Consider the following 15,601-nt stretch of genomic DNA (forward strand, 5'->3'; position numbering starts at 1 on the left):
AACTAAACAGACAAAATCACACAAAGAAACATAACACACTCACACTCATAAAAAGATAACAAACAAAAATAACAAAGAGTCAGAACCCTAGGACAAATGGTAAAAGTAAACCTAAACAGTCAAAATCATACAAATAAACATATACCTACACACTCACAAAAAGAGAAAAAAGGAAAACAAGTTGTGTGTGTGTGTGTGTGTGTGTGTGTGTGTGTGTGTGGTACGCGGGCCTCTCACTGCTGTGGCCTCTCCCGTTGTGGAGCACAGGCTCGGGACGTGCAGGCTCAGCGGCCATGGCTTACGGGTCCAGCCGCTCCGCGGCATGTGGGATCCTCCCAGACCGGGGCATGAACCCGTGTCCCCTGCATCGGCAGGCGGACTCTCAACCACTGCGCCACCAGGGAAGCCCGAAAACAAGATTTTTTAATTAAAAAAAATATATACCAAAATCATTAAAAATAAGGGAAAAACTAAAAAAAATAAAAGGAGAGCAGCCAAACCAATAAACAAATCCACCAATGATAACAAGCACTAAAAACTAAATTAAGATAAAGATAAAAACAAGAAACAAATCAGATGGGGAAAGCAAACCCCAAGTCTATACTTGCTCCCAAAGTCCACCACCTCAATTTTGGGAACATTCGTCTATTCAGGTATTCCACAGATGCAGGGTACATCGAGTTGATTGTGGGGATTTAACCTGCTCCTCCTGAAGCTGCACAGAGAAATTTCCGTTTCTCTTCTTCGTTCACACAGCTCCTGGTGTTCAGCTTTGGTTTCAGCTCCACCTCTTTGTGTAGGCCACCCTCAGGCAACTCTTCCCCACCCAGACAAGAGGAAGTTAAAGCAGCGGCTGATTAGGGCTCTCTTGCTCACTCAGGCCAGGGAGAGGGAGGGGTACGACACTCATAATTGGAATGCAGGGTGAGCCTGTGGTGGCAGAGGCTGGCATGACATTGCAACAGCCTGAGGCATGCTGTGTGTTCTTCCGGGGAATTTGTCCCTGGATATCAGGACCCTGGCAGTGGTGTGCTGCACAGCCTCCTGGCGGGGTGAGAGTAGTGACCTGTACTTGCACACAGGATTCTTGGTGGCAGCGGTGACTGCGGTGACAGCGTTAGCATCTCGTGCCTGTCTCTGTGGTCTGAGCTTATAGCCGCAGCTCATACCCATCTCTGGAGCTCGCTTAGGTGGTGCTCTGCCTTCTGTGGGCTCATGGAGCAGGAATCCCTTCTCCTTGTACACCCAGAAACAGTGGTCTCTTGACTCTTCAGTAGGTCCAGACTTTCTCCCTGACTCCCTCCCAGCTAGCTGTGGCACACTAGCCCCCTTCAGGCTGTGTTCATGCAGCCAACCCCAGTCCTCTCCCTGGAGTCTGACCTCTGCAGCCTGAGCCTCAGCTCCAAGGACCCCTCTGCCCTGGTGGGTGAGCAGACAAGCCTTTCAGGCAGGTGAGTGCTGGTTGGCACTGATCCTCTGTGCAGGAATATCTCTGCTTTGCCCTCCACATCCCTGTTGCTGCGCTTTCCTCCGTGGCTCCAAATCTCTCCCCACCACCCGCCGTCTCCACCAGTGAAGGGGCTTCCTAGTGTGTGGAAACTTTTCCTCCTTCACAGCTCCCTCCCAGAGGAGCAGGTCTGTCCCTATTCTTTTGTCTGTTTTTTCTTTTGCCCTACCCAGGTATGTGGGGAGTTTCTTGCCTTTTGGGGGGTCTGAGGTCTTCTCCCAGCATTCAGTAGGTGTTCTGTAGGAGTTGTTCCACATGTAGATGTATTTTTTTTTTTTTTTTTTGCGGTACGTGGGCCTCTCACTGTTGTGGCCTCTCCCATTGTGGAGCACAGGCTCTGGACGCACAGGCTCAGCGGCCATGGCTCACGGGCCCAGCTGCTCTGCAGCATGTGGGATCCTCCCGGACCGGGGCACAAACCCGTGTCCCCTGCATTGGCAGGTGGACTCTCAACCACTGCTCCACCAGGGAAGCCCCTAGATGTATTTTTGATATATTTGTGCAGAGGAAAGTGATCTCCACGTCTTACTCCTCCGCCATCTTGAAGGTCTCCCTCTGGATTAACTTAAGAAGTGACGGAATGACTGCAAATGTACAGGCACTGAGAGTGAGATCACAAAACAAGTTTGTGCTGCCTTCTGGTAGCACCTGATTCACAGGTGCTTAATAAACGGCCATTGATTTCACTAGTCTGGAAGTTCACTGATGGCTCCTGGGTTTCTTTCTTGGGCAGCCACAATGGAGGTCTGCCTGCATGTTCTGCAATCTTTGTACAGCCAGAGAAGTGGGGTGACCGAACCCCATGTGCTACATCCATGTGGCAAGCTTCATTTTTACACCCAGTCCTGACTTTCTTCATGGACATACCCACACCCTGGCCCTGGGGCTGTAAGACTTTGCAGAACATAAAAATTCTCTCTCCCTCCCAGCTCATCCAGGATACTCTGCCTGGTTTTACCTTGAATTTCTTTCAGTGTCTCTCAATGTTGGTTATTCTCCACAATTCTAAAATGCCATCAGTTCTATTCTTCATTCCAAATGGTTCTGCTTGGAATAATAATACTCTTTAAGTGCCCACAGGGGACGTTAAGACTGTAAGAATTGATTTCATTAAAAGCTTCTTTCAACTGATTTTAAATGAAACTGAACTGGCAACTAATCCAGTTAATTCTGGTTCAGTCTAGTTTTGTAGAAACACCGCTTGTACTTTTCCGACTCAGGCAGTGTGTTTAGACAGAGAGCAGGTTGGGCTGGTAACAAGATACTCCCCCCAAAACTGACCAGTATGAACAGCGTCTCAATATTTTCAGAGAGCTAGGCCCCCAGAAATGTCTTTGGTATTTTCAGAGAGTCTAGCTTGTAAAGAAAGTTGCCCAGATATGAGCCACTTTGGGTCATGGGAACACCCATGTGGGATAGACAGGGAAGGTGTTAGTACCCTCATTACACAGACGGGAAAACAGAGCAGAAAGAGGTTAGTTGAGTTGCTCAAGGTCATGTGACCAGTGTGTGGCAGAGGCCAAATTAAAGCATTGTTCCATATTCTGTGCAGCCACTCCTTTTCTAAGCCTTGCCAAATTGGCTATCCAACTTTTTTGTTCTCATGACTATGTATTTATATGTACAAAGCTCTCAGTTTAAGTAAGAAGAGTTCACAGCTTTAGCAACGGAACACAGAGGAGTCAAGTGCACACAGAGCTGTCATGCATGGCCCCTGGGCCTCTGTCAGGAATCCTTCCATAATGCTCTGGACACACGTTGTGGTCACCCAGCTCATAACACCAGAAGCCTACTGTGTGCCAGGCCCTGTGTTAAATGTTGAACCAAACGGATATGATCCATGCACTCAGGACCTTACAGAATTTGGTAGCACAAAGACACCAATACATCCTCAAAATAAAAACACAGTTATAGAAAATAGTAAAGTCCTTCTCCTTTCTGTTGTAGGGGAGCAAAACTTGCCATTCCAAGATGTCTCTTTGGCCTGGGCATTACTTAGACCTGAAAACAATCAAGGTCCAAAAGACTCAAGAAGAAACTTTGACCGTCTACTTTACTGCCTATAGAATGTACATAGAGGACCTGTTATAGGAAGGGAGCTGTCAGCATAGGTAACTATAGGGTCAACTAGGTGTGCAGTCAGGGAGGAACCTACCAAAATCTGTTTGTTAAAATTCCTCTCTGTGTCCTATTATCTCTGCTTGGCCCAGCATGTTTGTTTACAAAACATTTGCTTTCCCTTCCCCTTGTGAATTGCCTTCCTCCCCTTTGAGGTCCCAAACCAATACCCCTAACACTCTTTTTTTTCTTTATCTGAATGGTATTTATGGTAGTTTTCAGCCATTTAGGTGAGTTACTCAGTACTCCTGGGTATCTCCCATGTATTCGTTAAACTTTGTTCGATTTTTTCCTGTTACTGTGTCTCATGCCAATTTAAATCTTAGACCAGCCAGAAGAACCTGAAAGTAGAGAGGAAAATTTCTTCTTCCTTGACACTCTCCAACATCACTTGAAAATTAAGAAAATGGATTAAAAAATAAAGAAAAGGCCCTCAGCTGACTTTACTTGGACCATGACATTATTCAAACAGTAAGGGAATCCTTAGCAAATCAAATTGCTTTTAGATTCCTGGAAGACACTAAGCAGAAAGGAGCATACTGAGGAAGAAACAAGAGAGGAGGAACGCTTATTTAGCCTAAAATGTGCCTAAGAGAGAAGTAATGCAGAAGTAATACCAAATCCCATGGATATTCTGAGTCACTGAATGCACAGGGGAACAAGCTGTGGCCACCTGTGGGGAGGTGTGGTGACAAGACAGGAAGACAAGAGCACAACCATTTTGGAAAAGGACCAGGAAATATCCTTGGGCAAAACGGGCCTTGCCAGTTAAAAATCAAAGGCCATGGGGGCCTGAGTCCCAGACACACAAACAAACAGGCTTAAAAGATTGACTTTATCTCTGTTAAACTAAGGAGTATACCTAGTTGCCACAAGACAGGAAGCTCAACTATATATTTTAACCTTATCGGTTCCTGTGCTTTCTTGCAGAAAATTCTCAAGCATTTCTTTCCCCTCACGGAAGCACTCCCTCTTCATGATAGCCACCCTGGAGCCACCTACTGCTGATCAAAGAAGTTTGAAATTTTCTGAAAATTATCAGTGATCATGAGACAAACCCTCCCTTTTGTTATAAAAGTAACTCACCCCTTCTACTCGGGGAACTGGTATTGTTTTTCCTGCCTTCTCCCTTGTGCACAAGTTATCTCTTTTTATAAAAAGCTTTGCTTGCCTAGGAGTCCAGTGGAAGCGATATTCATTTCTATGGCATTGCTGTCCAAGAATCTGGAAAGGGCCCAGTAACAGTAAGGTTTCTGTGCTAACCTGTGCTTGATTATCTCTTTCCTTGGCACGAGGGGACACTAGTTCTCTTAGCAGCACTGTGAGGTAGAGCCGTATGACTGCTTCTGTCCAGTGGGGTGGGAAGAAGAATAATTCAGCATCCACGTGTGACTTCTGGGCAGAAGCCGAGTTGAGTGGGTGTGGGTCCTTCCCGCATGCACTCCCTCTGCCGCTTCAATGAAGGTCATATTTGGACATGGCAGAGCCACAAAGATGAGCAGACTGGATCTCAACATAACAGCATGGAGGACAGCTTCACCGGAATATTGGCTGCCCCCACATCAGAATTTAAGTGAGTGAAAAATAAGCCATTGTTTTTGTAAGCCACAGAGATAGCCAGGTTTAATTTGTTCATCAGCATGTTTAAGCTCTTCTGTATAATACAGGTATTTCCTTAATCAGAAGGTAGGACCCTTCTCCCCTGCACTCAGACTGGTAATGTTCACATGCAAAACCCAAGTACTGTTTTCTAAAGAAAATGATCAATCTACCTAGAGACAAGCCCTCATGTAGAAGCTGTGGCTTGTGAGAGGCTGGAGCAGAGCCCAAGGATGCTCTCGATCCCCAGGTAAGATGTGAAGGGGAAAGAGGAGGCCACTGCAGTCAGGAGGGAGCTACTCTGAATCAATGAATCCCTCTTTCCCTGGGCAGTTGGCTTGATACTCCACACCCACAAACCCTAAAGCAAAGCTCATCAGGAGATCATGCTGCCCTCTCACACAAGGCCTACAGACTCACTCCTGGTCCGGTGAGGGGGTTGTTCAGGCAACAGAGGCAAGCTGAGAGGCCCATGCCTCCTGCCTGACCTAATCAATGTCCCCCGTATGCATCACAATGCTGTCCTGTTGTAACACGTGTCCTAACTCCTTGATTTCACCATTAGTATAGGCAACTCTTCCCATACCTTGCGTATTCAGCCTGTGGCTTTCCCAACCTTTCAGGCCTTATCTTGGCCACTTTCCCCACCAGCTCCACCCTGGGTCACTCTGTTGCTTTGTTATTTCCCTCAGCACATGTTCTCACTTTTCTCTGGGATTTCACTGTCCTCTCTGTCTTAATTCTTCCATATCCTCTTTCCTGTGTGATCGATGGGCTCTATTCCTTCTTCGAACCCACCCCAAGGATTGGCCCTGAGGTCCTGCCCAGGGCTATGCACCCTCTGCTCTTTGAGGTGTGGTGCCCCTTCCGTGGGTGCTGCCTCACCCAGGCCACCCTCATAGCGCTCATCTCCCCACCCACATCATTGCCATCAGTTATTTGCCTGTTCATCTCTACCATGAGACTGGGGGTTCCTTAATGTTCTGGGGGTTCCTTAATATTAATCCCACAGCTATTCATCTTGACACTTCAATTATTCAGCAGTGTGACCTGCACAGAGTCAGTGATTACACAAAATTCAAGGAAAGAAGGAAGGAAGGTAAGTAGAGAGGGAGGGAAGGAGAGAAGGAGGGAGGAAGGTAAGGCTTCCTACGAAAATGTCTGATATCCCTGATTGGAGGTTTCCTCAAAGATTTGGATTTTTAACCAGCCTGAAGATTCTAATGATGGGGTCAGTGCTCACATGGAGGGCAATCTCTGGGGTCACATGGAATTCTGGATTTGGCACTGATTTATCCAAATGTGTATCAGTGGTTTCATGGAGCCCTTGCTTGCCAGGTTTGTAGGTGACTCAAAGCAGATGGAATAAGCTGTCCACTGAGTGACAGACTCTGCTCCAACATAACCTGGAAGCTCACAGGTGGACTCAGGACTAACCTTGTATCCACAGCACAGAATGAGAAGTGAGGCTGGTTTTAATGAATGGCAATCTCGGTGATCAAATGCGAAAACAAGCTAAGGTCACGTGCTTGGAGGTATGGCCGAACAAGGGAGGTTCTCAGATTACCCTAAGATTCTAAGGTTCTCTGATTACCCGCGTGAAGGCTGGGACAGGTAGGTGTCAAAACCCCCACAAGACCTCTCATTCACAGACATGGTTGAAGATAATACCAATCTCCCTTCCCAGTGCAACAGAGCTTCATATACACAGAGCACAAACACATACCTGACAATGAGGAGAGGGCGGTAAAGACAAGCTGAGCTGTAAGGACACCAGATCAGTCATGTCGCATGCCCAGTGTGCTTCCACAAAATCACAAGCAACCACCGCTTGTCAGCAAACTTCAGATCTTCTCACTAAGGGTTAAAATCACAAATCTGAAGCCCACAGATATGAGTCTCCTGTCTTGCCACTTAAAACATGCAGACCAACTGGGGTGCAGGAAAGCACCTTAACTGCAGGGTGCAGAGCAGCTTCACTGGAGAAAGCCCCAAACAAATTGAATCAGTTTCACAATTTTCATTAATATGAAGCCAGCAGGCTTAAGGAACAGCTCAGAACTCCGCTGAACATGCAGTATGGCATCACTGAGACTGTTCCCTAGGAGGTATATGTCAGAAGGGAAATGAAATATGTGTTTACTAGATGAGATGTGGGTAATATTTCTATAGCTTTAGCTGCAGGCATGGCTACGCTAGACTGCTGACTTCATCACTTTCAGCAATTGGTAAACAAAAAAAGAATGAAAAAAAAAAAAGTCAGCTAAAACAACAGAACCAGCCTGAAAGCATGAACAGAATTAGTGGAAGAGCCGGTGCTGCTGCTCCTGTGCTCCCCCATGACTGACGGTCACCAGCTTGATCTAGAGCATCGAAAAGGCAGAAATAAATTAGGGATCTGAAGGGATGTCTGTGACTCATGGATGAAGGACAGAATAGGCTTCTGCTAGTCTGTGAGGGGCAATTCATTGGCTTTAAGGAAGGAAAACAAGCCATAGAAACACAGATTACTCATAGGCACAGCTTGTTCATCAGTAAAAACATGATAATCAGATTTATATGGCAGTGTTTGCTGTGAGGAGAAAACAGAGGGAGTAAGAAAAGCAGGGATCCTGGGGTAGTGAACTGGAGGCCTACGCAACCTACCCTTTCATAAGAGCAACAAGAGCACTACAAAAATTGTCTGAATAAAGTTTTTTAGAGCTCTGGAAATAAACCAATATTTACAACAATCTGAGGAGAATTTATTCCATGAAAACTGCTGGACCTCAGTAAGAACCGTGGGGCTTATGGATTGGAGCTTGCCATGGCCTCCTCCTCCTCTCCACAGCTCCATGACAGCCTGAAAATCAGGAGCCTCACGACTACTGCAGCTGCTAAAACTTAGCAGCTTGAAATAATTAGGAAAGTGTAAAATAGGATTTGGAGTGTCTCAAAAAGTCCCATTCTCATAGCACTGTCACTATTTGGCCGGCCTCACAGCTCTGTGGAAAAACCCCACTCACAAGGCATTTATCAAAACACTAATGACAATCGTTGAATGTCACAGCTGCTTGAGGCTGTGATACTAGTTGGGGCAAATGAGAGCCTGGACAAAACACTAAACATTACACCGCAAAAGGGAGATCCAAAGGACAAGGTGAATAAGGGGGTGGGGGTTTAAAGGCTCTGGCATATTCCTGGGGGTCTAGTAAGCTTGTCAACATCCTCAAGTAAGATCTAAGGAGGCCTTAATCGCTCACCTATGGCTAACCTTGAGAACTTTAACAGTAGTAAGTAAAGGTTAAGGCAGAGTTATAAACTATTTTAGTGTTGAATTTGTGTCCCAAAAGTCACACACAGCACCTCAGCAAAGGGTGGAAGACTTATTGTTCAGGTAATTTAAGGAAATTTTTGTCCAGTCACTACCTGATCACTAAGCTAACTGAGCAGAAACTTTGCTGGCTGCATACTACAAGGAAGTCAGACTCTACAAAATTCATCCAGGAAAGTCAATTAACAAACAAATAGCAATGACAAAAGCAAAATAACAAAAACAGCAGCAACAACAAACCATTGGGGGAAGGAAGTTCTGATTTTCAGATTTGCCACATTATACCATCTAAAATATCTCTTTCAACAGAAATATATGACATACAAATAAACAAGAAAGTATGGCCCATTAAAAGGAAAAATAAAATCAGTCAATAGATGTTTTCCTTGAGAAAGCATGGATGTTGAGCTTTCTTAAAAAATACTTTAAATGAGTTATTACAATTATGTTCAAAGAACTGAAGGAAACCATGTATAAAGGACAGAAAGAAAATATGACAAAGTGATTCACTAAATAGACTATTATTAATGAAGGCATAGACATTATTTTTTGTGTGTGGTACACAGGCCTCTCACTGTTGTGGCCTCTCCCATTGCAGAGCACAGGCTCTGGACACGCAGGCTCAGTGGCCATGGCTCATGGGCCCAGCCGCTCCGCGGCATGTGGGATCTTCCCGGACCAGGGCACGAACCCGTGTCCCCTGCATCGGCAGGCAGACTCTCAACCACTGCGCCACCAGGGAAGCCCCTATTTTTTTAATACCAAATAGAAATTCTGGAATTGAAGAGTACAATAACTGAAATAAAAGAGTTTCTAGAGGGGCTCAATAGCAGATTTAAGTTGCAGACAAAAGAATCAGTAAATTTGAAAATAGGTCAAATGATACTATACAATCTGAGGAGCAGAAAGAAAAAGAATGATGAAAAATGAACAGAGTCTCAGAGGCATGTGAACCATCAGTAAGTAATATGTACGTAATGAGAATTCCAGGAAGGGTGGGGGAGGTGCAGAAAGAATATTTGAAAAATTTGCCAGAATCTTCCTAATGACGGCAAACATCAACCTGCATGTCCAAGAAGCTCAATGAACTAACTGCAAGTAGGATAAATTCAAGGACATCCATATTGTAGCACATCATAGTCGAACTGTCAAGAGAATCTTGAAAAAAACAAAAAAACTTATATACAAGGTTTCCTCAGTAAGAGTAACAGCTGTCTTTATCATTAAAAAAATGGAGTCTACAAGGAAATGGAATGACATTCAAACTGAAAAAAAAAAAGAAAAGAAAAGACTGTCAACAAATAATTCTTTATCCAAAAAGTCTATCTTACCAAAATGGAGGAGAAATTTAGACATTCCCAGACATACAAAAACAGAATTTGTCACTAGCCTGCTTGCCTGAAAAATAAACAGGAAAGGCTTCCCTGGTGGCGCAGTGGTTGAGAGTCCGCCTGCCGATGCAGGGGGTACGGGTTCATGCCCCGGTCCAGGAAGATCCCACATGCCGCGGAATGGCTGGGCCTGTGAGCCATGGCCGCTGAGCCTGCGCGTCTGGAGCCTGTGCTCCGCAATGGGAGAGGCCACAACAGTGAGAGGCCTGCATACCACAAAAAAAATAAAATAAAATAAATAAAAATAAACAGGAAAAAAATTTATTTGGGCTGAAATGAGAAAACACTAGACAGTAACTCAAATGTAAGCAAAGGCAATAAGGACACCAGTAATGACAGCTACAGAGGTAAATAGAAAAGACAATCTAAGTGTATTTTTGTAACTCTTCTATCTGGTATAAAAGACAACAGCATGAAGTAATTCTTAGAATGCTACATTGATTGATTTAGGCTCTATAAAGATGTAATCTGTATGACAATAATAGCACAAAAGAGTAGGAGGAAATGCGACCAGCATTGCTCTGATATGAAAACAAGACAAAGACATTACAAAAAAAAGGAAATGACAGACCAGTATCTCTTACGGATACAGATGCAAATATCCTCAAAAGAATAGTACCAAAATGAATCCAGCAATATATAAAAAGTATTATACATCAAAACCAAGTGCAATCGATCCCAGAAATGCAAGATTGGTACAACATCTGAACATTAATTAATGTAATAAACAGTGTTGATAAAGGACATGGTTCATATGTTCATCTCCGTAGACGCATCAGAAAAAGTGACAAAATGTAACACTCTTTTGAGATTTAACAGCAACATAAAAACCTCAACAAACTAGGAATGGAAAGGGCCTTCCTCAATCTGAAAAAAGACATCTACTAAAAACTTAAATTTAAGAATAGTGATGAGGCAGTAGTGTTACCTCTGACCTTCTCTATTCAATATTGTACTGGAGGCCTAGTCAGGATATTTGGGTGAGAGAAAAATAACAAAGTACATCAGGTTTAGAATGGAAGAAATAAAACTATCTCTGCTTATAGATTATATGATCTTATACATAGAAAATCTTAGGGAATACAGAAACACATACACACATACTACTATTGTAATTAGTAAACAAGGTCAGAAATGTTGCAAGATACAAAATCAGTATGCAAAAATCAATTGTATTTCTATGCACTACCAGTGAACAAGCAAAAGAAGAAATTAAGAAAACAATTTCATTCATAATACCATCAAAAAAGTACTTAGGAACAAATCTAACAAAAGCGGTGTACAAAATTTGTACACTGAAAACTACAAAAATTGAAAAACTTAAAAATTGAAATAAAAAGAAAGGAATCTCAAGTTTATGGATAAAAAGAAATATTTTAAAGATGACACGCTTTCTAAAATAATCTATTATTCAACACAATCTCTATCAAAATCCCAGCTGCATTTTTGCAGAAATTGGCAAGTTGGTCCTAAAATTCACACAGAAATGCAAGAACTGCAAAATAGTCAAAATGATCCTGAACAATAAGAACTAAGGTAAAGGACTCTTATTACAGTAGAACATAAGGATAACCATAGAAATCAATGGAATAGAATTAAGATTGCAGTAATAAACCCTTACATTTGTAGTCAATTGATTTCAACAGGGCTAGAAAGACAATCCAATGGAGAAGTAACAGACTTTTCCCAGCAATGGTGCTGGGAAATTGGATGCCTACCACACACCGTACAAAAAAATTAATTTTAAATGCATCATAGACCTAAATGTAAGAGCAAAAATTACAAAACTCTTAGAGTAAATATTTAGGACTAAAGATAGGAGTAAATCTTTGTGACTTTGGGTTTGCCAATAATTTCTTAGATACGACACAACTAGAGAAAAACACTGCCACTAGAAAAAATAAATAAACTAGACTGATTTTTTTTTTAATTTACTACAAACAAAGTAAAAAAGGAAAACTCACAGAGTGGGGAAAGTAATTTCCAATCGTATATCTGATAAGGGACTTGTATCCAGAATCTATAAATAACTCTTACAACCCAATAATCAAAAAACAAATAAAGCCAGTTAAAAAGCGGGCATAGTCAAGTCTACTAATTCAGAATGTTTATGGAGTGATGGACATCATATCAGGTACTGGGCAAGAAGTAGTAAATAAGATATGGCCTTGCTCTCAACAGCCTTACACTCTAGGGGTGGCTTTGGATGGAAGTGTCATTCACCAACACAGACAATCCTAGAGCAGGATGAGAGAGGAAGGCATGCGTTTGATTTTAAATATATGAAGTGTGAGGTACTTGTGGGATACTGAGATACAAACACAAGGTTGCCCAAAACATCAGGTCGTGATGAAGCAACCCGGGCATTCTCGGTGTATGACAGGTCTTTGAGGCTGTGACAGTAGATTGTATCAATGCAGTGAATACGTGGATGACACAAAGAAAGTCCAACTGAATATCAATAGAAGGGTGCTCCCCAAGCACTCCAAGGCATTCTACTGACAGAGAAGCAGCCTTTGAGAAGAATCCAAGGAAAGCAAGCTGTAAAGGATGCAGTTTGGGGGTTTAATAGGCAGCCCTGGAGAAACAAAATTAGAAATGCTCTGACGACATCTTCTCTCAGCTCGCCAACATATTCTCTGCTGTAGCCGAAGTCAATTATTCCTATCCCTCCCTGCCCGTCTGCCTCTCCCCAACTGTTACTTCTCCTTGAGGACAATTTCTCCTATTCTGCCTCCTTTTCTAAAGTCACTGTTTCTTTTCCCTTCCTCTGACTCCCAAATATTGACTCTGCCATAATTTTCATATGCCCATTTATCCCTATGACATCTGAAGTACACCCTGTGACCTGAGTTTTATATCTCCACTAAGAAGTAATAAAGATTGAATTAAACAGGCAGTACAGACCAAACAGGCAGTACAGACCAACGCTGTGAGCTATGACAGAGATAACAGCTCCCCTTATTTCTAAAAGTAAGACTCCCTGGAGTCACAATCACCATGCAGGCATTTTCTTCTTCGTTCTTTATCACCAGGATGCACCAGACTGTGAACTTCTAGCATAACCCTGCCTGCCCTTCAACACACCATCCCAGGGCCACTTCCCCCATGAAATCTTCTTGGATCCTCCCAGTTCAAAGTAATGATATGCCTCATTTTTCTATATTTATAAACCTTAGTGTGTGCCCCTCACATGTTGTATGCAGAGCCTTGGTCTACTGTGGGAGATAATCATGAGTGTTCCAGGTATATGCTGCTGTGTAGTGATTAGGCAGTAAGTTAGTGGCATAAAACAATAGTTGGTGCTCATAGATTTTGTGTTTCAAGAATTTACTTAAGGCACAGTAAGACAGTTTTTTTTTTTTCCGTTCCATGCCATTCAGTGCTTTGACCGGAAGCCTCAAAGACTGAGAGTGGTTCAAAGCTGGGGATTTGAATAAACTGAGTGCTTATTCACTCATGTCTGGCAGGGATGCTGGTCTGTCAGCTGGAAAATTAGTTGTGGCTTTCCGTTGGAATACCTATCTATGGTCTCTCCATGTAGCCTGTTTCCTCAGAATAAGGTGACTGTGCTCCAAGAGTTATCTTCCTGAAACAAAAAGCAGCAGAAACTACTGCCTTTACTAACTTGGGCTCAGAAGTTTTAGAACATCACTTCTGATGCATTATAGCAAAGGAGGAAATCGCAGGAGCTTCCGGGTTCAAGGGGAGAGAAAATGATCTCCACCTTTTTTTTTTTTTTTTTTTTTTTTGCGGTACGCGGGCCTCTCACTGTTGTGGCCTCTCCCGTTGCGGAGCACAGGCTCCAGACGCGCAGGCTCAGTGGCCATGGCTCATGGGCCCAGCCGCTCCACGGCATGTGGGATCTTCCCGGACCGGGGCACGAACCCGTGTCCCGTGCATCGGCAGGCGGACTCTAAATCACTGCGCTTTTTTTAGAAAAATTTTTTAGAACCAAAAAATTGTCGCTATTTTTGGAAAATACAATGTGCCACAATGTGTGAGATGAAATTCTCAATGCGGTGGAGACTGAGGTCAGTGTAGGTGCTTCCACCTTGGAAATTACAGAAGTCTGAGGTTAGAAGCAAAGAATTCTGGACTCATTCCAAACTTGATTTTAGACTCTGTTTTTGAAACAATTTATATAATAATTATTACTTAATTAATATAGCCCACTTATAGAAAATTGATTGAACTTCCCTGAGGATCAAAATACCTAAAGTAGCTATGGGAGGGTGAAAGGAGCCTTCTAACTGGCCACAAAGCCCTGTAATTAAGCACTCAGGCATGCTTCATGCTGGGCACTTCATTCCATGTTACAAACTATAGGTACAACAGAAATGGTATGATCTAAATGGATAAAAAAGGTACACACACACACATACACACATGTGCATATACTTCAGGATATAAAAATGCTACAATCCAATGTAAGAAATATTAAGTTGCATGGTACAAAATATAAGCAAAAAGCCACTAGAATAGAGAGAAGTCAATGTGGCAGCAATTATTGGAGGAAGATGTACCTAAGCTTTAAAGCACCCAAGTCAACTTGGGAGCCAGGTGTTTGTTGTGTTTCTTTTGCTTTTTTCTGCTTATAATGATGAATAAAAGTATTTGGTCTTTTGTGAACCTGTAAAACTTAAGCATAAATGTATAAGTGGGCATGAAATGTGTGGGTAATGAGGGGGAGAAAAGGTTTGCATGTGGGGTCAGGTCGTTCAGAGAGGCAGGAGTCTGACTGGAGTAGAAGAACCTAACTGAAAGTATCTTTGTATATATAATTCCGGCCTAAAATGCAGTATGAGAGGTGGACAGCCCAAGGAATTTATGTTGTGTGCAGCTCCAGCTATTTTAATCCAACCATATTCTCTGAATCAGTGGTCATTGTAATCACTGGTATTACCTAGAAGTGGACCAGTTCTCCAGTGTTCCACATCCCATTCCTCCAGCAGTGAGTTTACCCATGCTGTGAGACTCCCACCTGAACTGACTGTGGGGGTATAATTGATTATTTAGTAATCAGTCTACTCGTAGTTAATCGAATTGATTTGATTGGCCCAGCCTTAGTCACCAACTGCTAAAAATTTATAATTATCAACTCTTCAAATCATTTATCAAAATACCAGGGACGTAGCAAAGAAAACGATGCTGAACTTTCTGGGATTGATTTGATTTTGGCCTACAACTACAGAGAAGAGAAAAATAATTATTCTCTGCAATGTTCACATGGTGACCAGGTCTAAAGAGGCACTGTACAGGGGCTCTGAGGTACTTTTAAAGAAGTTACCTTTGAATATATGGCAAAACAACATTTTCTTGATTCTTGGCTGATAAGGTCTTGTCATTATAACCTTAAATCTATGAACCAAAAATTTATTTATTAAATATTTACAGACTACCTTCTAGAAGTCAAGCATTGCAAGAGTCATTAAAGATAGAGTTAAATAAGCATTATTCTTCTCCAAATCTATCTTTAAAGTTGTCTTTTTAAAAAATTACTAATTAATATGTCTACATAACCTCCTGCTGCAAACTTTGCTGTTCCTTGTTTCCTTCAGCTCCTCAGGATGTTATCTCAGTCTTTCACATTGTGTTATATATTTGCATCTCTAACTTCTCTTCCTCTCATGCCCACTGTTGCCCAAATTTAATTCTCTGAGCCATGGGTTC

Source organism: Globicephala melas, chromosome 7, assembly GCF_963455315.2.
Source record: "Globicephala melas chromosome 7, mGloMel1.2, whole genome shotgun sequence".
Classification (NCBI taxonomy): domain Eukaryota; kingdom Metazoa; phylum Chordata; class Mammalia; order Artiodactyla; family Delphinidae; genus Globicephala; species Globicephala melas.